General features: G+C 34.5%; 1 pseudogene; it reads left to right on the forward strand.

Moving 5' to 3' along the window:
• Positions 1 to 12,587: 12,587 nt before the first annotated feature.
• LOC129884970 (chaperone protein dnaJ 49-like) lies at positions 12,588 to 13,576 on the forward strand (annotated as a pseudogene).
• Positions 13,577 to 26,577: the final 13,001 nt, after the last annotated feature.

Below are 26,577 nucleotides of genomic sequence, written 5' to 3' on the forward strand. Positions count from 1 at the left end.
CCTCACAACCTGGTAAGGACCAATGTATCGAGGACTAAGCTTTCCCTTCCTTCCAAACCTCATGACGCCCTTCATGGGTGACACTTTCAAGTACACCCAATCATCCACCTCAAACTCTAAGTCTCTCCTTCTCACATCGGTGTAAGATTTTTGACGGCTTTGAGCTGTCTTTAGCCTATCTTGAATAACTCTCACCTTCTCCGTAGCTTGGTGAACAAAATCAGGCCCAATCAACTCAACTTCACCAACTTCAAACCACCCAATTGGTAATCTACTCCTCCTCCCATACAAAGCTTTATAAGGAGCCATTTGAATGTTTGCATGATAGCTATTATTATATGTAAACTCTATAAGAGGTAAGTGATCATTCCAATTTCCTTTGAAGTCAACTGCACATGCCCTCAATATATCCTCCAATGTTTGGATGGTGTGCTCTACTTGGTTATCTGTCTGGGGATGAAAGGTCATACTAAGATTCACCTTTGAACCCAGTCCCTTATGGACGGATTTCCAAAATTGGAAAGTGAACTAAGCTCCTCTGTCTGAGATGATAGACAAGGGGACCCCATGCAATCTGACGATCTCTTGAATGTATAATTTTACATAATCTTCTGCAGTGTCAGTAGTCCTAACTGCCAAGAAGTGAGCTGATTTTGTCATTCTATCCACAATTACCTAAATTGAATCATGTTGATTTCGGGACCTCGGCAAACTCGTAATAAATTCCATGTTGATCATTTCCAACTTCTATTCCTGAATTTCTATGTTTTGAGCTAACCCACATGGCCTTTGATGCTCAACTTTAACCTGTTGGCAATTCGAGCACTTGGAAACAAATTCCACGATATCTCTCTTCATTCCACTCCACCAATAAACTTCTCTCAAATCATGATACATCTTTGTAGAGCCAGGATGAATAGAGTATCTAGAACTATGCGCTTCGGACATAATCTTTTCTCGAACATCATCGACGTCTGGTACACACAATCTATTTTGGTACCTCAATACACCATCTCCCCCTTTGGTAAAGACCATCACCTTTTGCTTGTGAACAACTTCCTTCAACCGGAGAAGGATAGGATCTTGGTCTTGCTTCTTTTTTACCTCTACCATGAGTGAGGATGCAGACCCATCCTGAACATTAACTCCACCTTCATTGTTCTCTTTAAGACGAACTCCCAATCGAGCTAACCTATGTACCTCCTTCGCCAATTCTTTCCTTCCCTCCTCTATATGGGCAGTGTTACCCATAGACAACCTGCTAAGAGCATCAGCAACAATGTTAGCTTTACCTGGATGGTAGAGGATGCTCATATCATAGTCTTTGAGTAAATCGAGCTATCTTCTTTGCCTCAGATTGAGTTCCTTCTGGCTGAAGACGTATTGTAAACTCTTATGATCGGTGAACACGTCAACATGCACTCCATACAAATAGTGACGCCAAATTTTAAGAGCAAATACCACAGCTTCCAGCTCAAGGTCATGAGTGGGGTAATTTATCTCATGAATCTTAAGTTGTCTTGAAGCATAGGCTATCACTTTCCCCCTCTGCATCAACACACAGCCCAAACCAACTCTAGACGCATTATAATAGATCACAAAATCCTCTGTTCCCTCAGGCAAAGTTAGAATAGGAGAAGTGGTTAGCTTGGTCTTCAATTTCTGGAAACTCTCCTCACAAGTATCGAACCATTGGAACTTAGACTTCTTTTGGGTCAGCTTGGTCAACGGTGATGATATGGATGAGAATCCCTCTACAAACCTTCGATAATAGCCAGCCAAACCCAAGAAGCTTCTTATCTCTATCGGGGATGTGGGTCGGGGCTAATTTCTCACTACCTCAATCTTTTGAGCATCAACCTGAAAACCATTTCCAGATATAATGTGGCCTAGAAAAGCCATGATGCAAGCCAAAATTCACATTTGGAGAACTTTGCATATAATACTTGGTCTTTCAAAGTTTGCAAGATGACTCTAAGATGATAGGCGTGCTCCTCCTTATTCTTGGAGTAAACCAAAATATCATCTATGAATACAATCATAAACATATCAAGATATGGTTTAAATACTCGGTTCATGAGATCCATAAAAGCTATGGGGGCATTAGTCAACTCAAAGGACATAACAAAGAATTCAAAGTGGCCATAACGGATCCAAAAAGTTGTCTTTGAGATATCACACTCCCTCACCTTCAATTGATGGTAGCCCGATCTTAGGTCTATCTTTGAGAAACAGGTGGCACCCTGAAGTTGATCAAATAAGTCATCTATTCTGGGGAGAGGGTATATGTTATTTATGGTGACCTTGTTTAGCTGCCTGTAATCAATAAACATTCTAAGGGACCCATCCTTATTTCGCATGAATAGGATAGGAGCACCCTACGGTGAGACACTTGGCCTAATGAATCCCTTATCTAACAAGTCTTTCAACTGTTCTTTTAACTCAGCTGAAGCCATTCTATATGGAGGGATAGAGATAGGCTGGGTATCAGGAAGAACATCAATTCCAAAGTCGATCTCCCTATCAGGAGGGACTCCGGGTAGGTCTTCGAGAAAGACTTCGGGAAACTCATTGACAATCGGAACCGACTCAAGGGATGGAGACTCAACCTTGTCATCTTTCACTAGAATAATGTGATAAATACACCCTTTTGAGATTAGCTTTTTGGCCTTAAGGTATGAAATAAACTTACCCTTAGGCACGTCAGGACTACCCTTCCACTCTATGACAGCCTCATTCGGGAATTTAAACTTGACAATCTGAGTCCTACAATTAATAAAGGCATAACAGACATAAAGCCAGTCCATTCCAAGGATCACATCAAAGTCAACCATGTCCAACTCAACTAAGTCAGCCAAGGTATCCTTGTGATGGATTGACACCGTACAATCTCGATAGACTTTCTCAGCTAAGACAGAATCATCGACAAGAGTAGCTATGAAGAAAGGCTCAAGAAGACATTCAGGAATTCTATTAAATTTACTTGCCACGTAAGGAGTCACAAAAGATAGTGTGGCACCCGGATCCATCAAAACATAATAGTTAAGAGAAAAGACTTGAATCATACCTGTCATGACGTTTGGGGAGTCCTTCTAATCTTGGCGACTACCCATAGCATATAGACGGTTTGTACCTCCGCTCATACCTAAAGTAGTGCCCCTCTGATTACCTCTAGCCAGTGGTGCCGTGGTAGAATAGTGGGCTCTATTCCCCCATGTTGGATACTCCTTCTAAAAATGGTTCATTTGGCCGTATTTATAACAACCAACCCTTCCGGCTCTGCACTCCCCCAAGTGGAGCTTACCACACTTGCCGTATGGTGGCTTCCCTTGCGAACTTTGACCCATGCTAGCCTGGGATTGAGAACCCTGGAGTCTAAAATTCTGGAGACTCTGTCCTTGCCTATCATACTTGTTCTACGGCATAGGTGCACTGGCGGTAGATGAGGCATAGTTGGAAGGCCTCTTCTGGAAGAAGGGCCTGTTGCCCTTGTTTTGCCTCTATTCATTCTCATTCCCCGCTGATTTTGCCTTTTTGCTCACATGCTCCTCTCTGTCTTTCCTCTTCTCATCCTCCACCTATTGAGAGTACACCATTAATCTTGAAATATTCATGTCAGAGATTAACAATGCCTCTTTACATTCTTTCTTCATATGTCTCCCCAAACTGGAGACAAATTTCCTCATCTTCGACCTCATATCTGGGATCATCTCTGGAGCATATCTGGACAGTTGGATGAACGTTAGACTATACTCCTTAACGGTCATACTTTCTTATTTTAGATTCACAAACTCTTTCACCTTCGCTTCCCTCAATTCTCTAGGAAAGAAATGGTCAAGAAAGGCTCCCTCAAATTCATCCCACATAGCAGGTTCAGCATCCTCACCTCTACCTTGTTTCCATTGGTTATACCAAATGTTTGCCACATCTTTGAGTTGATAAGATACCAAATCAACCCCCTTGATCTCCGTAGCATGTATAGATTTTAGGATCTTCCATATCTCATCAACAAAATTTTAGGGGTCTTCATCGACCTTAGAACCCGTGAATGTCGGCAGATTCATTCTCAGAAAGTCTCTAATTCTAGTGGGAGCAGACGGCTCTTGGGAACTAGAGCTAAGAGTTGGCGAACTCTGGTTACCATTTCGGGTAGACACTAGTTGAGTGAGCATAGAAATCGCTCCTCGAAAATCTGGTTCCGAAGTTGGTGTAGGCGTAGTAGTAGGCACTTGAGGTGCCTCCGCATACCTCACAGGTCGTCCCCTAGCCCTCGACGGGCGTACCTCTGATTGTGGCATCTCTGCATTATTAGCATTCCTCTAGCTAGCAGTACGTTTCGGTGACATTATCTATAACGTATAAATGCACGAATTAGAAAGGAAGCTTTATAGAGTTTAACTCTATCGCACGAATATAGAGTATGAAAGAAGTGAAACAATTCTTAATGTCTTATAGCCTCCTGATTATAAGTGTGGTGCACAACACACCCATAAGAAAGACTCTACTAGACACGGCTTCATAGACTCCCTAGGACTCTTGAACTCTATGCTCTGATACCATGTTTGTCATGCCCCGGGAGGGTACCTTAGACGTGGCCGGCACTCAAAAGCCATTTCTGGCCTTCAAGTGAACCACTTGGTCCAGTCACACTTTCATTGATTCGCATTCTATCAGCGGAAGACTCTATTATAAGAATATAATTCATAATTTTAGGGCCAAAGGCCAAACAACTATCAAATCAATAATCAGCTAGAATAAAACTAGTCAAAACGAACGAATCATCATTCCCACACTCTAGCCTATGAAGCCTCTATCAACAATATAGGAGGTGTCCATGACAAGTCTATGGCTACCAACAATCAAAACGAAGGAACAAAATAAAGCTACAAAGATAATCTCGGTATCCTCCGGAAACTAGGAGGACTCACCAACTGACTGGAAGCAAGGGGATCTTCAACGATACGCCGATTGATGATCTCGAGTACCTATCTTTACATCATGAAACGATGTAGGCCAAATGGCGTCAGTACATGGAATGTACGAGTGTGTAAAATGGACGAATGGAACAAACATCAAGGAAGAATCAAATCAACACGAAATCTCAACTCAAGAGAAAGAACAACTCAATCAAGTGTCCTAAGCCTGAACATTAATATGATTTAGACGGGACCAATCACATACAATTCAACCCAATCCGACTCAGAGTACTATCAAGACCTCTATGGGAGTTTCTCTTATCCGATAACCATCACTTATGAGCCAGTGACAGTACAACAAACCGACATTGTTCACGCGTCCGTTCATACTTTACCAGGGTATGAACGAATCAACCAATCATGGATCCAATCCAACCAAGTCTTATAATGTCAGGACAATAATTTTGGGGAAACATCCGACTTTAACGGTTCAATCCCCTCCTACATTTGGCGACGTAGTTATTGGATTCGAGTTATTACTTACTCTTACCTAATTCGGTGCTTGATACTCCTCCCAAGACTCAAAGCTCATAAAACTCCATCCAATCAACTCAATCAAATCATATCAACAAGTCTCATTTACAACCTTGTCAACTCATCAACTCTATCACAATCAACCTCTCCCAATCATACTATCCCATCAATCCTAATCATATCTTTCAAGAGTAGATTAAATAAGCATTTATAACAACATACAAACCTATCCAATCATGCCTCTAATCATTTAACAAATCTTTTGGGGACTCATCACAACTCCAATGTTTTAAATCAACAATTCAAGATAAGCAACATATTTAAGAAAATTAACATTCTTTATCATAATTAACATAGTTAAGAAATTAACAATATATGTTCAACCTCTCATCTCAATCAACTCATACAAACATGTAGCACATCACTTTCCTTACTCCACAACATCAACATAATAGAAATTAGGGTAATAGATGAAAAGGACCTATTTGGACCTAACTCTATCAATAAACTTCATTCTTGTGAACAATCAATCTCAAAGAAGATGTAGGGCACATGGGTGGACTCAACCCATGTTTTGAGTAGCCTTACATACCTTGGTGATGACTTTGAAGAAACCTTGATGTTAGGTCTTCAATGGAAGGCTTGAATTCTTGAAGCTCTTGAAGGCAATCCTTATTGGAGATGGATTTTGAAGGAGAAGAGAGGGAATTTAAAGGTCTTTTAGAGAGAGAGTGGGACTGAAAAATGGTCCAAAAATGTCCAAGGCTAGTGTGTATATATAATTTGGGAAATGCCCAATTTGCCCTTTCTTTGAAAATCTGGAAAAAGGGGCTAAAACACTCCTAGTGCGATAATGGCGCGTTGTGCCAGTACAGCGCCAAGTCAAATAGGCTTAAAAACCCTGAAATCCAATAGTGCGAGTCGCGCCAGGAACCAAACTACTGAGGCTATTTTATGGCGCAATAGGGGCACATCGTGCCCTTACAGCGCCAAGCCTAATTTTCTGGGTTCTGGGAAATAGGCTTGAAAACCCTGCAAGCCTAATAGTGACGCGCCGCGCCAGGGACCAAACTACTGAGGCTTGTTCCTGGCGCGATAGTGGCGCATCGCGCCACTGCGGCGCCAATCCCAGGTTTCCTGCAGTTACAACCCAGGCCTGAAATTCCTACAGTACCAGTCCGTCTTAGGATAGTCATATCTTTTGACTCCGAACTCCAAAAATTACATTCTTGGCGGCGTTGGAAAGAAGACTCGAAGATCTTTAATTTAATAGGTCGTGGTCCACTCAGATCGTCATATTTCAAACGACATGGTCGTTATAAGTCGACCCTTATACAAACTCATTCAATAACTTAGCCAAGACGAATTTTTATGGACTTAGCTTGGTTCTAAGGGATCCTTTATGACTCCACATCACCTCTAACACTCTTTAATTCCTTGGAAACTCATTCTAGCTCATGTATTCACTTCATAATAGTCGATTTTGATCCTACACGTATACGAAAAAGGGTCCGAATCTTAGTGAAGAATTTTGGGGGTGTTACACATGTTTAGAAAAGTTCAAATATGAAATTTCATCAAAAATAGAGTTAAAATCAACCTTGAAATCCTCAATTTAGCAAACTTTAACTTTATCGAGAAAATCTAAATTATACTCGGTTAATATGACGAGAATAATCAATGAATCAACAAATTTATGTTAAAATCTGGTTACCCATAACACAAGGATCCTAAATATACCTTTTTCATCAAGAACAGAGTCCAAATCGATGAAACACCAATTTTCCCTAAGAAATTTATGGATGAGGAAAGAAAACCAGATAAAAAATCATAAGAAAATATTGAATTGAGGATTGTATATTAACCCCCATATCATATCGAGAAGAAATCCGCAAGAATCACTCCATTTAGAGCTCTAGAACTCCGAATATACTTAAAATATCAAATGAACACAGTCTGAAATTTATATATCTGTACAGCTCTATTTGCACCAGAAAATCTGTAACTTATATTTTCACTAAAAGAGTCATAAATCTCTCATATGATAGCAAAATGACCCAATTTTTTTTTCTAAATATCTTAAATAATGATACGAACCTTCTCCTTAAATAATAATACGGATATGATCAAAATATCAAATGAACACAATCTGAAATTTATATATATGTACAACTCTATTTGCATCAGAAAATCTACAACTTATATTTTCACTAAAAGAGCCGTAAATCTCTCATACGATAGCAAAATGATCCAATTTTTTTTAAAATATCTTAAATAATGATACGGACCTTTTTCTTCAATCAAAACTCAATTTTGAACTCGTTTGTCCAGTCAAATATCAATTCTTCTCGATAAATAATTATTTCTTATTTTGCGATAAAAATTCAATCTCGGCTTAGAGAAAATGCACCAAACTTTGCAAATAAGTTCTATAATTCATGTTCAAAATTTTAAAAATTTCAGAATAATTTTTGGATCTTTAAAACTAATAATGAACCTTTTAGTTGTCATAATTTGCTGAAACAGCGCCAAAGCCCACAAGAAGCTTAAAAACTCACTCAAAACTCATCCAAAACTTTCCAAACACAAACCAAATATGCTACTAGCTTGGAAATGATATTTCAGATTCAATGGAACTTACGAAATTCGAATTTGAGGTCTTCTTGACCCGAAACTTAAAAAGTCACAACTAAACTAATTTAGACCTCCAAAATATCAAAACGAGCTCAAGACTTTCAAAAATTATAACGAAACCCTTTCTATCGTTAGAACACATCTCGAAACCATTAAAACCATCAAAAATCCAATCCGAGCACTGGAACCCAAAATGTTGACCAAATTCAAGTTTGAATTAAACTTTAACTCAATTTCCAATTTCGAACCTAAATTCCACTTTTCAACTTCAAATCTGATTCCGACAACTCTCCTAGACCAATTTCTACATTCCGATATTGATGAAATCAACAGAATTTTATTTCGAGATTCGAAACTCTAAATGATTCTAAAACTCTAAATTTGACAACTTAAATCTTTAAAACTCATTTCTCTAGCAAAATCTCAACTTTTCACAAGATTTTCAAAAATCAACTTTCAAACCCAATTTAAAATGACTTCAAGCAACTGACAAGGAAGTGATAATTTTGTCAAAAATATCAAAAATGACCTTCAAAGTCATTACAATATTATTGCCTAACATGATGTCCATTAAGATTGTTTTAGCATGACCTATCCATCCAGTTTGAAAACATCACTTGATATTATGCTCTTGTCCATAACTTCTGGATTTATTAATATCATGTTGACTGCTCTTAAAAAAATAATATTAATAATAATAAAACAATAATAATAACTACTATTACTATTACTACTACTACTACTACTATTTTCATTGATTTATAAACCGTAAGAATGTTTCTGTAAACATTCACGTCAGGATAAGCACTACCCTGAGTAGGAGAGACTTTAATCTGAATAGGAGGGACTTTATGATGAGTTTTATGAATCTTCTTGACGTACATTTTTCAACATTGATTGTTAGGCTGATTTGAACTCTAAATTCACTCATTGTCCTCAAAAAATCAATCAAAGATTTATTGTCCTCGATATTGAACTTTGTTTAATTGACTAAGCCTTCATTTGTTTGCATTTTATGGGATCTGAATCTGAATGATTCAGACCTAAGCCCATTAAGTGCATTTATTTTTTCTTAAAAGATATTTCTTAATAAATCTGACTATATCTGACTGAATCAAATCTGTAAAAGAGTCTTAATACCATTCAGACTTTAAAACTCATGATTATTCTCTTTCTCAAACTCACACTCTATTTTCTTTTCTCAAAGCAACCACCTTCTTCCTCGTCTCTTTCAACCATCAATCAATCAGCCTAGTATTTTTCTCTTGGGTCAATAAATTATCAAATCACTTTGGGTATACTCGAATTCAATTCTCCATCTTTTTTCGTATTTTCAATGCTAGTTTTCAGTTGTGAAATTAGGATTTAAAAAGATCAACAAGATGTCCTCAACTTAAACCAAACAAAGAAAAAATAAGCCCAAAATTCTGTGAGAAAATAAAGAGAAAAAAGAGCATTCAAAGTAGTTATTGTACCATCGGCAAGTTCGTTTCATTCTAAATCCTTTAGTTACAAAATCCAACAACCTCCTCTTTTTAAGTATGCTTTGAGTTCCTCTTTTTAAAAATGCTTTGAGAAAAGATCGATGGCTAATTACTTTTTTATTTAAATTATATATTTATGATATTTAGATATAATAAATTATGCATATTCAGATGTTGAAAAACAAACAATCTTAGTCATAAGTGTTCAGACCTAAAAGCAACATCTTAATTATTCAAATGTGCATTCAAATTCTGACATTTTAATTTCAATGAAAATAAATGAGGCCCGAATCTTATGATGAAAAATAAATTCGGATATCTTCCTATTACAGATAAATTAAACTTTTGTTTACTAATTTTCATTCTTTTGTAAATCATATTGAATAGTGTTGGGTATTCTAGTATAATTTGAAACTCAACATTCGACTGTGATGGACAACTGTAATGAACGATATTATCGTCATGGATGACTTCACCATCCCAAAATAATCTAACCTCAATTCCAAAACAATATGATCATGCGACATTTTTCAAAAAAGATGCTAAAAAATATTGATAAATAAGTATGAAAGTAGATTAAATGAAGTTCTTTGAAATATACGAGATGGATAATTTTAAGCTCGAACAAGTCCGTTCTACCTAGATTTTGAAAAATTTGATGAAAAATTATCATATAATGCACTGCATTTTTTATTATGCATTTCCAGAGCAAATGAAAAAAAATCTAATGGAAATCACAAATCTGCCCTATCTTTAATGATCATATAGTACACATAGTGCGACATATGTTATGAAACCTAACATCCGTTATGGCCTTGTCACTTTATGCAGAAGGACATATAGCAGACCAATTATTTTTCATCAATTACTTTGATTAACTTTGTAGGAAAGCCGAAGGAACCAAAAATCAAATCCATTCTCATATGCAAATATTATATTCCTTCGAGAAAGAATCTCATGATTATTTTTATATTTAAATCTTAAAATAAGTCTCTTCCTACATTTTTAAAACATTCACCATGAATGGAGTTAAGCTTGGAAAAATGGGGAAGAAGATGAAAAAAATAATTAAAAATTGACTAAATAAACTTTTCACCCACGCATAACGAGGTATTACACTCTCTATGCCATTTAAGCAAAAGGTGTTAAAATGACACACCAAAACCTTACATGAGGTGTCTAAAATGAACAAAATCTAATTAAGGTGTCTAATTAAAAATTAGAGTCAACTTTAAAGGGCTACCGATGAATTCAGCCTCATGTATTTATAATGTTGTGACAAATAATATGCCTTCATTTACGTTTCTGGGGAAAATGAGGTAAAGGGTATCTTTGAGAGTGGAATGAAGTATATGGGATTTTTATTTCTTTTTCCTTTTCTTTTGTTATAAATATTTAATTAGAGGTTAATTATGAAAAGATGGGGTTGAATTAGAATATTTAAAAGTTTAGGATAAAAATTAAAAGATCAAAAAATTTTAATAAAACCCTAAATTCCATTCATTTACTCCATTTTTTTAAACTTCTGTTCTCCATTTCCCTCCTCCCTTCTCTTCTCTTTTCTTTTCTCCATTTTTTTAAACGTTGTTCTTCCTTCTTCCTTTAAACTTCTGTTCTCCATTTCCCTCCTCTCTTCTCTTCCCTTTTCTTTTCTCCATTTTTTTAAACGTTGTTCTTCCTTTTTTCCTTTCATCTTCTTCTTCCTTAACTTCTTTACCTTTTTTCTTCTCCGTTTTTCCCTTTCTTTTCAAACTTTTCTGTGTTTTCATCTTCTTCTTCTTCGGATGTTGTCATTCTCATTTTTTTCTTTTTCAATTTGATTGTGAAAATTATAAAAAAAATGATTTGAAGAAAAGAGAGGATATGTTGTTTATATAAACAGGAGTTGTTCAAGCAATCAAGAGATGTTGTTTAAACAACCCTAAGTTGTTTAGTTCAAACAACAGAAGTTGTTTAAACAACCCTAAATTGTTTAGTTCAAACAACAGAAGTTGTTTAAACAACCAAAAGTTGTTTAGTTCAAACAACCAGAAGATATTTAAACAACTCTAAGTTGTTTAGGTATTTTTTATGATTCTTTAGTTAAAACAATGAGAATATTTTAAATATCAGCTAGTTGTTTGGAGAAATATGAAAATATTTGCTAATTGTTTTGGAGATCGAGATATGAAAACATTTGTTAGTTGTTTAGATAAATGTTTAAGCATCTGCTAGTTGTTTGGAGGTGATGATGACGTGGAGGAGGGGAGGTTGGGGGAGGATGGGGCTGAGGGGTGGATGAGAAGCAGGGAAAAAATCTGAGGGGGTATTTTATAAATTAAAAAAACTTGTGGGTTCTTAAAATATGTGTCATTATCACTAATTAATGAAGAGTCCCTTTTATCTAATTTTTAAAACTTGTGTTCTAAATCCTCAAATATATAACTCAAAAGTCTCTTTTAAATTCAAGCCTCACGTTTCTGTTGCTATAATTTTGACTCATTGGTTGACTATCTTGGTGATCAGGGTGAATTGAATTGTATGTTGTTGGCTCATCAAGCTTCAATTTTAAACAAGGTGTGTGGGCTCTTCGTTTTATTGTATTTATCTTTGCATTTTATGATTCGGGTTGCAAATGCTAGACCAACCATAGCATATATATTGGTGTAATCCCTCAAGTGGTGTGTTTAGAAAAGGTAGATTGGACGCAGAAATTACCCTACAAAGGTAGGGGTAGAGAAAAGTTGTTTATGCTAGATCATCAACCATAATCTCAATATCTCCTCAAAATGCTTTTAGTATTTTGATGTTGACGACTAATATGTGTAAAAGTGCCTCACTTACGTTTCTGTGTATATTATATTACTGCAAGTGATTGCTTTCGCTATTTTGGTGATCAGGTGAAATTGAATTGGGAAACAAGATTCTGAATCACTGTAAAGAAATGTTAATACTTGGCATTATGAATTCTTGTGCAATGGGTTTTAGTTTTGAAGCTTAATTTTCACCTTTTTGAATAATAGTAGAAGTTGAGATAGGAATGGATGGTATCAAAGATGAGGCCTTAAGATGCATCAGTATTGCTAAGGAGGCAATTGTGTCAGGCAATAAGAAGAGAGCTCTTAAGTATATTGAAATTGCATGCCGCCTTAACAGTAAACTAGACGTCAAAGATCTTTTGGTTTCTTGTGAAAAGCTTGATGCCTCAAGTTATGATCCCCCTAGTGAGATTGGAGATGTTTCGAGTGAGAAACATGTCAAATCTGATGAGGAGAGGAACTATACTGAAGAACACGTGCATTTGGTTACACAAATTAAGAGCATAAAGGACTATTATGCAATTCTGGGTCTAGAAAAGAGCTGTTCAGTTGAGGAGATAAGGAAAGCATACCGGAAGCTCTCCTTGAAAGTTCATCCTGACAAAAACAAGGCTCCGGGTTCTGAAGAGTCCTTTAAGAAAGTCTCCAAGGCATTTAAGTGTTTGAGTGATGATGACACAAGAAGGCAGTAGGATGAGACGGGTTTGGTGGAGGAATTTGAGTTTAATCAACAGCAAAATCTTAGACGTCGGAGGAGAAGAATGGACCACGACTTTTTTGAAGATGATTTTGATGATGATGAGATTATAAGGGCATTTTTTGGTCTGTCTGAAATGTTTAGAACCTCTTATGTCTACAGGTGAAGTTCCAATGTCCGCCAGCAGAGAGAGGATTTAGGTTCCTCTGGGCCTAACTTAATTATCCTCCTTCAATTTTTACCAATTTTTTATCATCGTTTTACTTGCTTATCTTCCTTACGATGACAGATAAATATGGTGTAGAATTTTTCGTTAAATCAGCAGAATTTGATAAGAATTATCCTCTTGGTAGTCCTGCTCGGGAGAACATTGAAGACCATGTTATTAGAGATTACAAAATTAAGTACGCTTGGTCATTATTGTCATATAGAACAGAACTCCAGAGGCGACAATGGAACAGGAATTACCCAACACCTCATTGTGACAGGCTTCAAAACTTTGGAGTAGCTTAAGGTCAGCCTTGTTTCTTCTGGCTCTTTCCATTGTTCTCTCTGCTGAAGAAGTTTTTTTTGCTAATGAGTTTATAATTGTATTACGTTCTGTGAACTTCTGTTTCATCTTTATAAGCTAAATTATTCTACATCCAATCGGTAAATTACACATTTAATGCACTATTCTAGTGATTGAGTCATCAGTTATGGACAATCGCACCTAAGTGTGTGGCCAAATGATAAATGAAGTAGGTTCAGAACCATGAGCCTCAGATTTAAATCCCAAAGGCAAAAACATTAGGTGAATTCTTCTTATCTGTCTAAGTCTTGGTGGATAGAGTTACCCGATACCGGTGCTAGGTGGAAAGTAGCAGGTGTCCAATGGAATTAGTCAAGGTGCGCTCAAGTTGGCATGGACAACACAATTATAAAAACATTATGGACATTTTAGCGATTGAGATGAGCAAGGACATGTCAACTTATTCTCTCTTCAGTGATTGCAATCGTTCAACCACCATTTACTCCTTCTCTTGTGAAGATAAGATGACATGGGAATATTGTTTGTTTTTATTCCCTTTGTCCCATCTTAAGTTTCACTTAGTTTGTGTGAAAATAATGTTTTTTGTAATGGAACCATCCATTGCAGCTCAACTTTGTTGAATGTTAGATTTTAGTTTGCATGAATGTTAGTGCAAAAGTTCTTTTAAAGTCCTTTTTTCCCTGCTGTTCAGGGAAGGAGTCTACCTTTAAGATTCCTGAAAGTCACTTTTCAAGTTTTATCTGTTAAGATATTATAAATCTTACCAGATGTGATTCATTTTTCTTTTCTTAATTTGTTAATCTTACAGCTAAGTGCATTCTATTGCATCCTCTATTATCTAATGTGTGAAAGTATAATCGGACTTGGACGTGCTAGTGTTGAATGTTGTTTTACAGGATTTATTTCTTTCTTCTAATTTTTGGTTCATGACTTATGGAGAGTAGTAGTTTGTATTTGACTAATCTGAAAAGCACCTTTGTCAATATTAGAGAAACAAGTTGTGCTTGGCCAAAATTTCAAAAGTGCTTCGGGGAAGAAGCTACTTTTTCTCCAAAGCACTTTTTTATTTTTAAAGCTTGGTCAAACATTTCAATTCTAAAAAACAATAAGCACTTTTGGCTTCCTATACGCTTGGCAAACATGCTATTAGATTGTTAATAAATTTGTATCCTTGTTGGTTGGCCGCTGACAATTAATGGTACAGGAATTGGAAGAATAGGGAGATGGAGAGATAGGTTATATTCTGGGGCCTGGGTGTTGGGGGTTCTAGTTAATTTGAATGCTTGTAAAAAAATGAAAGCATCTGACAGAAGAAAGCTGTAATGGTGTATTTTGTCAAGAAAGCTAAAGAGTGAAATTATTTGCTTGCATTGCTTATAACTGCAAGATTATCGTATTTATTCATTGGACGGTTTGAAAATGTTATGTGATATGTAATCATAGATTATCTTGATTTCACCTTCAGTTCGATTATGCAAGTTGTTCTGACAGCTTCTTTTTTTATCTAATGACTTTGGTATTTTGATAAATGTATTACAATTTATCGATGACATGACCTTAGATAAAAGGGTGTGGAGGAACCACATTAGGGTATAAGGCTAATACATAGTCTCATTATTCTTCCCTATTCGTAGGCGCATTAGCGCATTACAATTTCATGTGCTCTGATTTCTATTATTATTTTTTATTTTCTATACTTTGATTACTCTATTTTATCTGTGACGCTTTCGTTATTTGTTTTTCCCATATCGCTTTTAATTTCTTAGCCTTATCTGACATCTTTTTATGTTTTTATTGAGCCGAGGGTAAGGTCTGCATACACTCTACCCTCCCCAGACCCCACGTTATGAGATTTCACTGGGTTGTTATTGTTGTTGTTGTAGTACGTTTTTCTCTGGCTTGCCTCCTTAACCTGTGGTTGTTATGGAATATGCATATTTCATCTCAGCTCTAGCAATTTCTTTCCTATATACCTTCGAGTAATGTCCTCCACATATACATGGATAATCGTTGGATTGTGTGTTATGTGGCTTAATCTTCAAAGTACCATTTTCTGATATGGCTAGTAATTAGTTGCTTGTTTGCTCTACTTGTATTGCAGGTCTGTCAACTGCGTGCATGGAGCTTTAATATTGCTGCACATTCAGAACTGCGTTTGGGACACTGTCCACGGATCGTCATATTTTAGGCCATTATGGTGTAGGGCTTTTGGGAGGGGTTTGGAAGAACAAGTGTTCTTGGGGGAACCAAGTATTCATTGTAAGAAATTTCCTCGATGTGTACGTGTTTTTGCACATGTATTCATTCTATAAATGTTTGACAAGGTCCCACGATCTTTGATACCAACAAGTGCTATAATCATGTGTTATTTCATAAGAAAGATTATTCGTTATGTTCCTGTTACCTATTGCATAGAGTTATATTGTTCAAAGATGGATAAAGGCTTTCCTTCAAAATCCCATTTAACCCTATTTATTTTGATAAAACTAGTTACTTGGAGTGTATCACATTAATTGATAATCCCTATATCTCAATTTATGTGATACTTTTCGTCTTAAAAAGTCAAATTGTTTAAATTTGACTGAAAATTTGTACATGAAATCTTTAAATTTTTTGAAAAGAAATTTATATATTTGTTATTATAAGGCATAATAATTGACAATTCAAAATATTTAAAAGATATATGAAAAATTTACGGACAAAGATAAACTTGTTTAAATTTCGAAATCAGAAAAGTGCCAAATAAATTGGGACGAAGAGAATAATAAATATATATAAAAAGAATAAATTATTGTGTGTACATTATATTATTAAGTACAATAGATGAAATTTGAAAGTAGTTTTAATATAATGTAAAAGTTATTATATAGATAAATAAATAAATATATAATATAAATACATAGATAGTTTCTAATTTATAGCTTTTATTTTATTTAATTAAAAATTATATGTTATAAATTTTTCAATCACTATATAGATAAATCAATGGAAGTAATAAGATATAAAAATATAAAATAAAACAAAGAAAATTATATTGCGGAAAGAGGAAGAATAGAATCTATCCATGGAATTTATGAAAAACTTACGAGATGTCATAATAAATTAATGAGGGTTATACTAGTAGATATGCATAAATGACAGGGATATTTTCATCTTAAAAAGTAATAAAAAGTAAAATTTGCTGCTTTTGCTTTTTTTATGAAACAAAAAATTTGAACTTCTACCGGAAAAAGATTATTTCTACTTTCTATTTAAAAATAATTTTAATGATTGATTAAATGAATAATTACACGAATTGCTAAATATTATTAGTGTATTATTTAATATATCTATAGTTTCGCATATCTATGAATAACGATTACAGTCTAATGAAATTTGTTATTATACAAATCTGGGGGCTAATATTGAAAGTAAATTTATGGGCTCATATACAAATCTCTTAAGCAATTTTGTATTTTCTTTTGTATTTGTATATTTTGGGACTCATATACAAATTCGTGGAGGCTCATATACAAATCTTTAAATATTTGTATTTGTATACAAAGTAAATTTAGGAGTTCATATATAAATCTCTAAAAAAAAATTGTATTTGTACATACAATATCTTTAAAAGTCTAATTTATATAATGCAATGATATATACAAATAAGGAAGATCAATTTATATAACTGAAATTATAACTATAAAACACAATTAGATAAACTGTAACTACCGAGCATAACTATATTTCAAAGTATTTGCTATTTTTAAAATTTCTTCATTTATATTTTGATAAAAATAAATTATTTTTGACGTCTCAACCAATTGGAACCAGAGTCTTAAGTAAAATATTGTGGTGGGAATTGGGAAATAGCATAGTCAAAGAGGACAGACCAAGTGTGATACTTTGAACTCTTGTGACAGACAACCCATCAATTCCCACTCGACACCGATGTAATATGCCCATGTTCAATCCCAACCTTTCTTTCATTCTACATTGGTACTAATTTTAGGCTTCTTTAAAAATTTGTTTTATAGCCTATTTTAATCACGAAGATTGCAAAACTTCAAAACAGTATTATTATTTTTAATCTTTAAAATAAAAAAATCGAGTAGGATTTTTGAGAAAGTTACATGCATGCCTACTCAATAGGAATAAACTATTGAATAAATACATCAAATCCTTCTTGAACTTGACAGCAAAATTTATTTTAGCATTTTAATTATACAAACATTTAAATATCTTTTTAACAATTTTAAAGTGATTTAAATACCCCTTAAGGAGTGACGTGGCAGAGTGAATGTACTGACTCTCCTAAAAGCACTTGAAAGAAGAAAAAAAAAAGAAGCTGAATTTAAAAAATCGTACCCATGACATTTTTTTATCGGTCAATATATAACTATTATTTTAAATATTTTTTCTTGATATAATAACTCTTTAAAAAATATGTAAATTTTCTTAATTAGAGGGAAATAAAATTTTTGAGTCCCTTTTTTAATTATCTTTTTCCTTTTTATTTTGTTGTCATTTCCAATACACATTTTTCTCCAGAAGCACATTTTCCTCATATTCATTCCACCTTTATCAACTATTTTCTTCAAAATTGATAATAAATATTGAAAATTATATTTTAGGTTACAAAAAAATCTTATTTAGCGGCAAAGTCATGCTTTAGTCTTTCAGCAAAAAGGCATTACTAAACAATGTACTCTATAGAAAATTAAATTCACAAAAAAACAACCAAGTACACGATTTTAATTTGCCAATTATGATCAACTCCATATCATTACAAGGGTGTTTAGTAGAGTGCATTAAAAATAATAATACATGCATTAGTTTTGTGTATTAATGATATTTTGTTTGGCATTAGTTATACTCTATTATGTATTGAGGAATGTATTACTAATATATGAAAATTCATGGTATTAACTATTAATAATGCAATGAGATTTAATGCATACATTAGCATGTTAAAGATCGAATTGCCACTCAATTTTTTTTTTACATCTTTTTCATCATATTTGTGGAGAGTATATTTGTATGTAAATTAATATGTTTAAAAATAATTATGCTATTGAGGAATGTATTACTAATACATGGAAATTCATGGTATTAATAATGCAATGAGATTTAATGCATGCATTAACATGTTAAAGATCGAATTGTCCCTCAAAATCTTTTTTACATCTTTTTCATCATATTTGTGGAGAGTATATTTGTATGTAAATTAATATTTTTAAAAATAATTATGCTATGCATGCCATTTTAATACACCAAGCATAATTAATATAAGTATAACTAATGCAAACGTTACTAATACACTCTATTTAGAGTTATTATCATACACCCTACCAAACGACCCCTGATGTCTTCTATACACAAGCAAAAAGAAATTAAACGCAACTTACATCCTCTTAAACAAAAAAAAAAACTCTTACCGTAAGTTGAATGTTCAGGTGAGAAATTAGCCCTGCACTAACGATATTTGCTAAAAAAAAAACATGCAAGTATCAAAAACGCTAATAATAGAGCATTTATGTTACTTCCTAGTTTCATTAATGTTATTAAGAGGGACAACATGAAAATGCATTGAAGATCAATGTGAAAATTGACTCCTGCCTCGGTATTGTCATTTAATTTTGGTTACTTCAGTAGTATTTTTAGTTAGAGATGTAAAACTCAACTACAGAGTATGACACCTTTAAGTTTCTCTAAATGTTCATTACTACTATTGTGTTTAGGCCTTGTTCAGTTCTTGATAAAGTCCTGATATGTGTGGGGATTTTTTGGACTCTGTTGCTCAAACGCTAATAATAGAGCATTGATGCTACTTCCTACTTCCATTAATGTTATTAAGAGGGACAACATGGAAATACATTGAAGATCAATGTGAATATTGACTGTTGGCTCGGTATTGTCATTTAATTTAGGTTATTTCAGTAGTATTTATTGTTAGAGATGTAAAATTCCACTATCGAGTATGACACCTTTAAGTTTCTCTGAATGTTCATTACTATTATTGTCTTTAGGCCTCGTTCATTTTTTGATAAAGTGCTATTATGTCTGAGGATTTTTTAGACTCTATTGCTCAAATTCATAGTATTGATATTACGTTACGTATCCAAACATACAATACTATACAATATTATATTTAAGAAAACTCCTAATGTTTTGCTAGATCACATATAAATTTTCTTGATATAATTATTTTTTTTGCTTCATATATCAAACACACCGTTAATGTTTATTATGTGTATAGCCATACATAACAAGTGTCTATATGCCGATTAGAAAAAGTAAACATAGAATCCGATAGACTTTTTATGTAGAACTTTCGTGTTTATATGATAAAAAAAAACCACAATAGCTTACAACTAAAAAATAATCGTACACTATTATCAGCACAAATATAATATGGTAGCCCATTGAAAACTATTTTGTGCTTTCCATTACCCTAATTAAAATTAATAAAGTAGTGGAATATACACAATAAAATGATATTTTTTTAATAATAGAGCGTTTATGCTACTTCCTAGTTCCATTAATGTTATTAAGATGGACAACAGGGAAATAAATTGAAGATCAATGTGAAAATTGACTCCTGGCTCGGTGTTGTCATTTAATTTAGGTTACTTCAGTAATATTTTAAGTTAGAGATGTAAAACTTGTTAGTAATCTATATTGTAAAACGTTGAAACAGTAACAATAATTTCTGAAAATAAAAAACAGAAACTTAAAATAAGAACAATATCTGAAAAATTATGTAAGAACAAAAATCGAGCCAACTGAATGCATAGTGTGTTCTTAAGGAAATTATCCCCCTCAATGTACCCGAGGTTTTTAGAATCTTTCCTCCCATGATAGAACGATTTACTCACCAAAATAGCGTACAACAAATTAAGGTGACTGCGAACCACTCGAAGACAGTATATCACACGGATTTTTTTAAGAAGTGTAGAAAAGAAGAGGAAGATGATTATCATAAAAAAAAAATCGTAGTCAATTCTGAGGATCAACAGAAATATATAGCCTATTTGGGAAAAGGTTTGCAACTTTTCAGAAAAGGTTGCAACCTTTTAGAAAATTCTGCCTGTTGGGAAAAGGTTTGCAACTTTTCAGAAAAGGTTGCAACCTTTCGGAAGGAAATATTTTAAATTAATTCGTAAATGAAAGAAGTAGGGTTACGGGTCAAGATTTTTAATTAATTAAATAATAATTAATTAAAATTAAAGGAAATTTGGTCCAAAAAGATTATCAATCAATCAGATCATTTGACCAAATCCAAAATCAAATCCAAAGCCGAAGCCGAAGCCGAGCCGAGCGACAACGACAACGACGTGAGGGAGACCCTCTTCTTGACCCTTTAGCAAAATGAAGAGGTGTTTCTACTTTTAAATAAGTGACTTTTTCTTTCCACCACCTATGTGAGACAAATGCTTATTTCATAAATCAAGAGAGAACAACTTATTTTTTCCTCCACTTCTTTTTTCCTCCATTTCTCATTCAACCTATCAATTAAACCCAACAATCCCCCATATAAATGGGGGATGGACATAAGATAAAGGAATGCACGGATAAGTGTGTGATATACAAGCGAAGATTAATTGTATCTGGATAAGTAGGTTTTCCTTTGAAGTTTCCATAGTGAACTTATATAGGATATACTCGATCAATCGATAGATGCAATATCTTTGAACCGTCAAACTTTGTTGTATAATTAGACAACATAAGTCACACAATTAACCCTCAACCATCTATGGTTCTCACGGTTGTGTTCATTTCAACCATGAACACCGCCTAGTTTCGTGAATGCAAAAGAATGGGCCTTTATCGTCATTCCCTTTGAAGCGGCTTATACTTCACACTCACATATGTTATTTCTAAATGTGTATTCTTATAGACACACTATCTAGTCATTTTCTTCCAGACTTAGCTAATTATTTAAAAACTTTAACGCTTTATTAACTTATTAAAAAGCCTTAAAGTTTTATCCTTGTTTCTTAACATTGTCATCATCACGAGAATGGATTGAGTTATTTGACAATGTTGAACCGTCAATCATAACTTTATTTGATCTGTTTGAACCTAGTTCTTGGGATCTCCAGTCTACTAGGTAGAGTTACCGCCATGATAACTTATCCTAAGCCTTAACCCCATTCCCCTCGATGATCTTTCAACAACCTCTCTAGATAGGCCTTTTGTTAGTGGATCCGATACGTTATCTCTTGACTTTACATAGTCAATAGTGATAACACCACTAGAGAGTAGTTGTCTAACAGTATTGTGTCGCCGTCGAATGTGATGCGATTTTTTGTTATACATAACGCTCCTTGCCCTACATATTGCCGCTTGGCTATCACAATGTATATATATAGGTGCCAAAGGTTTGGGCCAAAATGAAATATCTTTCAAGAAATTTCGGAGCCATTCAGCTTCTTCATCGGCCTTGTCTAAAGCTATAAATTCAGATTTTATTGTAGAGCGAGCGATGCATGTTTGTTTTGATAATTTCCAAGACAATGCTCCTCCACGAATGGTGAAAACATATTGACTCATAGATTTAACTTCAGATGATCCGGTGATCCAGTTTGCATCACTATATCCCTCAATTACTGCGGGATTTTATTATAATGCAAAACATAGTTTGGGTGTGTTTCAAATACCCCAAGACTCATTTCATTGCCATCCAATGAGTTTGATTGGGTAGACAATTCCTTCAAATTACACATTTTATTTATTTTTCTAAAGTCTTATATTAACTTTTTTAAAGATGAACACTTAACATATTATCCTTTGTGTGTATAATTTTTGCTAATCATAACAAGAGATAAACGTGCAACGCACGTTAATAGAAACTAATTTATCTTAAAAATATAAACTTGCTTTGTTAAAAATAAAATTACTCAATTACCCTTTTAGAAACCTAATTAATGTTTATTAAAAAAAGTGACCTTTCCTAAAGTCACATTTGATGCGAATGAGTGTTTACATATTGATGACATGTTGATAATGAGTAAAGATATTGTCGATGTGAATGTTATGAAGCGTATGCTTGCTAGCAAATTTGACATGAAAGACTTAGGAGTTGCTGATTTGATCTTAGGAATTAGGATCCACAAACTCCACAAGGTCTAGCATTATCACAGTCACATTATATTAAAATGATACTTGATAAGTTTAAGTATTTAAATTTCAATATTGCAAAGACTCCAATTGATGTAAGTTTTGCACTTCAAAAGAATGAAGGTGAAAGTGACTCACAATTGGACTATACACGAGTTTTGGGAAGTTTGATGTATATTATGAATTGTACACGACCAGACATAGCATGTGCTATTAGCAAGACAGTCGATTCACGATCTCGGGTCGGGTGTCAAAATCGGGTCCCAATTCAAAATCAAGTCTCGATGTTTGTGTTGGACTCAGGGTCGAATCCCAATTCAAAAATTATTATGTTGGACTCGGGGTTGGGTCGGATCTCTAGCCGAGATTGGGTCTATGGTTTGGGTTAGGTCTCAGGTCGAGGTCTATCTTGATTGACTGTTGGGGTCGAATTTTGGTAAAAACATTGGATCCCTAGTCAGATGTTAAGGTCGGGAATCAAGTTCAGGCCCTAATTCAAAAGTTGACTCTTGATTTTGATATCAAATCCCGATTAGAGTATCGGGTTCTAGATTTAGAAATTAGGTCTCAAATTAGGTGTTGAGGTCGGGCTCCAAATTTGGAAATCAAGTCACGAGTTAGGAGTCGAGATCAGCTCTTGATTTGGAAGTAAGGTCCTGAGTCGAGGTCGGATCCCGAGTTAGATACTGAGATCGGGCTTTAGATTAGTCATCAGGGTTGGGTGCCAGTGTCAAGGTCAGTATAATATTGGATCTCGAGTCGAAAGTTGGGATAAAATCTCGAGTTGAATATCCGAGTAAGATTCAATATCTGACATCAGAATCGTGTCCAGTTCAAAAGATGGGTCTCGGGTTGAGAGTCAGGGCTAGGTTCTGTGTTGGGTCTTGAGAACATGTCCTGGTGACGGGTTTAGGTTCTCGATTTGGAAATTAGGTCTCTAGTTAGGTGTCAAGGTCAGGCCTTAAATTTGGAAATCGTGTCCCGAGTTTGGAGTCAAGATGGTCTTTTAATTTAGAAGTTGGGTCCCAAGTTGGGATCGAATCATGACTTAAATATCAAGATTGGGATCTAGATCACTCATCGGGGTTGGGTGTCGGTGTCAAGTTCAGTCTGATATTGGATATCAGATCAGAATTTGTGATTAGGTCTCGAGTTGAGTATCTGAGGTCGAATTCAAGATTTATCAAAAGTTATTTTTGGTAACAATCATAACTATGAGTCTCGGAATGGAATTTCGTTAATTTGATAAGCTTCGAAATGCAAAATTTGATCTAGGAGTGTCGTTGATTTCAATCTCGAAGTCCTATAGTGGGATTGAGTACTTGAGATAGAAGTTTAAATAAAACTAGGCTAAAAGTTAACTTTGGTCAATATTCAAAATCACGACACTGGGCCACGCGACATCCAGAACACGCGATCGCAATGAGTTAATGCAGTCAACTCATTAATTGACCATCAAAATTGTGACACTAGGCCACACGATCATGAGGATCAGATTTCTATGGATACGCAATTGCGGCTAAGAGCCACGCGACCACAAAGAAAAAAACACTTAGCATACACAATCGCGGCCAAGAGCCACGCGATCACGAAGAAAGCTCTACTAGGCATCAGATGCAGATGATGAAATTCAATAGAGGAGGAATTCAAAGGAAGATAAGGATATGGAAGAAAACATACAACATATAATCCTAGCAGATGATTTATCACCTAGACACTCTAACAATTTGAAGAGTAAGGCCAGAAAAGAGAGATCTATACTGCCTCTACAAGTTCAAACAAGGAGAAGCAAGGATAAATCTACAAGTAGTAATCAATGAATATAGAAATGTTATTTTGGAATATTAAATCCGTTAATACTCAAAACTCATTTGAGAGAGTAATGGATCATAATATAAGACATCATTATTCATTCATTGATTTATTGGAACCATTTATGGATTCAGTAGAGATTGCACAATACAAAGGCAAATTAGGTTTGAGCCATACTTTGGTTAACTCCTTCATTAAAATATGAATTTTTTGGAAATAGGAATGAAAAGGTTAACTTGTGATTGATTTTTATCAACAAGTAACAATAAGTTCAGTAAGGACAATCAGGTATGTCTCATCACAACAATGTATGCAAGGTCTAATGCTTTAGAACTTTTGAAATTATCGAATCAAATTAAAGAAATTGCTCAGGGAAACCACTTACCCTTGGAAATAGGAGGGGATTTTAATGTGATACTCATTGAAGAAGAAAAACTAGGAGGATTAAGTTTTACTCAGCATGAAGCAATAGATTTTGCTAGTTGTATTTGCAACGCTGCTCTTACTGAACTTAAAAATTTAGGAAGAAAATTCACCTAGTGGAATGGTAGGATAGACGAAGCTTGTATTTTTAAAAGATTGGACAGGGTATTAGTCAATCAGGAGTTTTTAGAGATGTTTCCTTCATCAGAGGTAAAATATCTTATCAGACAAGGATCTGATCATGCACCTCTATATTTGATTTGTGGGTCTGAAGAAGAGCCTACAATTAAAACATTGATTTTGTGGGGAGTCCTTTCATGGAACTTAAAGCTAAACTAAAAAAAGTGAAGAGGAGGATAGTCACTTGGATCAAAGAAGTGTTTGGTAACATTTTTCATCAAATAACTACTCTTGAGGATATACTAAAGGTAAAGGAGATTCAATTAGAGATTCAGCCTATAGAATCTAACAAAGCTGAATTAAAAAGAATAAAGGCTGATTTAAAAATAATTAAAAAGAAGAAAGAATACTGAAAATAAAAGGTAGAAATGAGATGGTTTGTGGATGGGGCCAGAAATACCAAGTTCTTTCACTCCTATGTCAAAGAAAGAAGAAAGAAACTTCATATATCATAGATTACTACTACTCAAGAGAATATACTTAATTCTAATCTGCAGATTAGAGAGGAGGCTGTAAATTATTTTACAGAATAATTCAAGTAGGAATACCAGATGCAAAATTTTGATATGCTAAATCACATTCCCAAAGTGATAACAAAGGATCAGAATTATGAAATGACCAGGCTTTCCAGTCATGATGAAGTAAAGAAGGTGGTTTTTGATCTAAATAGGATAGTGCTTGTGGACCAGATGGTTTTTTTGGACTTTCTTTCAAAGATTTTGAGGCATTGTAGGAGAGGACATCACTAAGTTGGTAAGGAGTTTTTTCTATGGTTAAGAATTACCCAAATTTATAACTCATACTAACCTTGTTCTGCTACGAAAGAAGGAGAGGGTGAAGACCTTTTCTGATCTGAGACCAATTAGTTTCAGTGCTTTCGTTAATAAGGTAGTCTCTAGAGTGTTTCATGAAGGAATAATAGTTGTTCCTCCAAATATTATATCAGAAAATCAGGCTGGTTTGTGAAGGGCAGAAGTACTACAGAGAATGTTCAATTAGCACAGAAAATTATAAGAGATATCAAAATTTGAGGAACAAAAATGAAAATATTGTGGTTAAGTTAGACATGACCAAAGCATATGATAGAGTCTCATGGATATTTTGACTCAAAGTGTTAAAGAGTTTTGTTTTTTCAGAAATCATTATTGACATGGTATGGAGGCTAATTTAAAATAATTGGTATTCAATGCTGATAAATGGGCAAGCCCATCGGATAGTTTTCAGCCTTTTAAAATACATTGCTTACATTGGTAGATTAACGTAGCATGGACCCTCCCCTTATGTCCATAATGTTTTCACGATGTTTTGGACGTAAGGTTAGCAACGGATTTCACCCAAATCGGACTAGAATATGAGGGTGGGAGTTGAAAGGTTTTTCTTGGCCCAAACCTTGATTATGCTATCCATTTGGAGTTTTTGAACCAACTTCCTTTGTAAATAAGGTTGTGAGGACACTTAGAAGCAG

Source organism: Solanum dulcamara, chromosome 4 (assembly GCF_947179165.1).
Source record: "Solanum dulcamara chromosome 4, daSolDulc1.2, whole genome shotgun sequence".
In the NCBI taxonomy this organism is placed as follows: domain Eukaryota; kingdom Viridiplantae; phylum Streptophyta; class Magnoliopsida; order Solanales; family Solanaceae; genus Solanum; species Solanum dulcamara.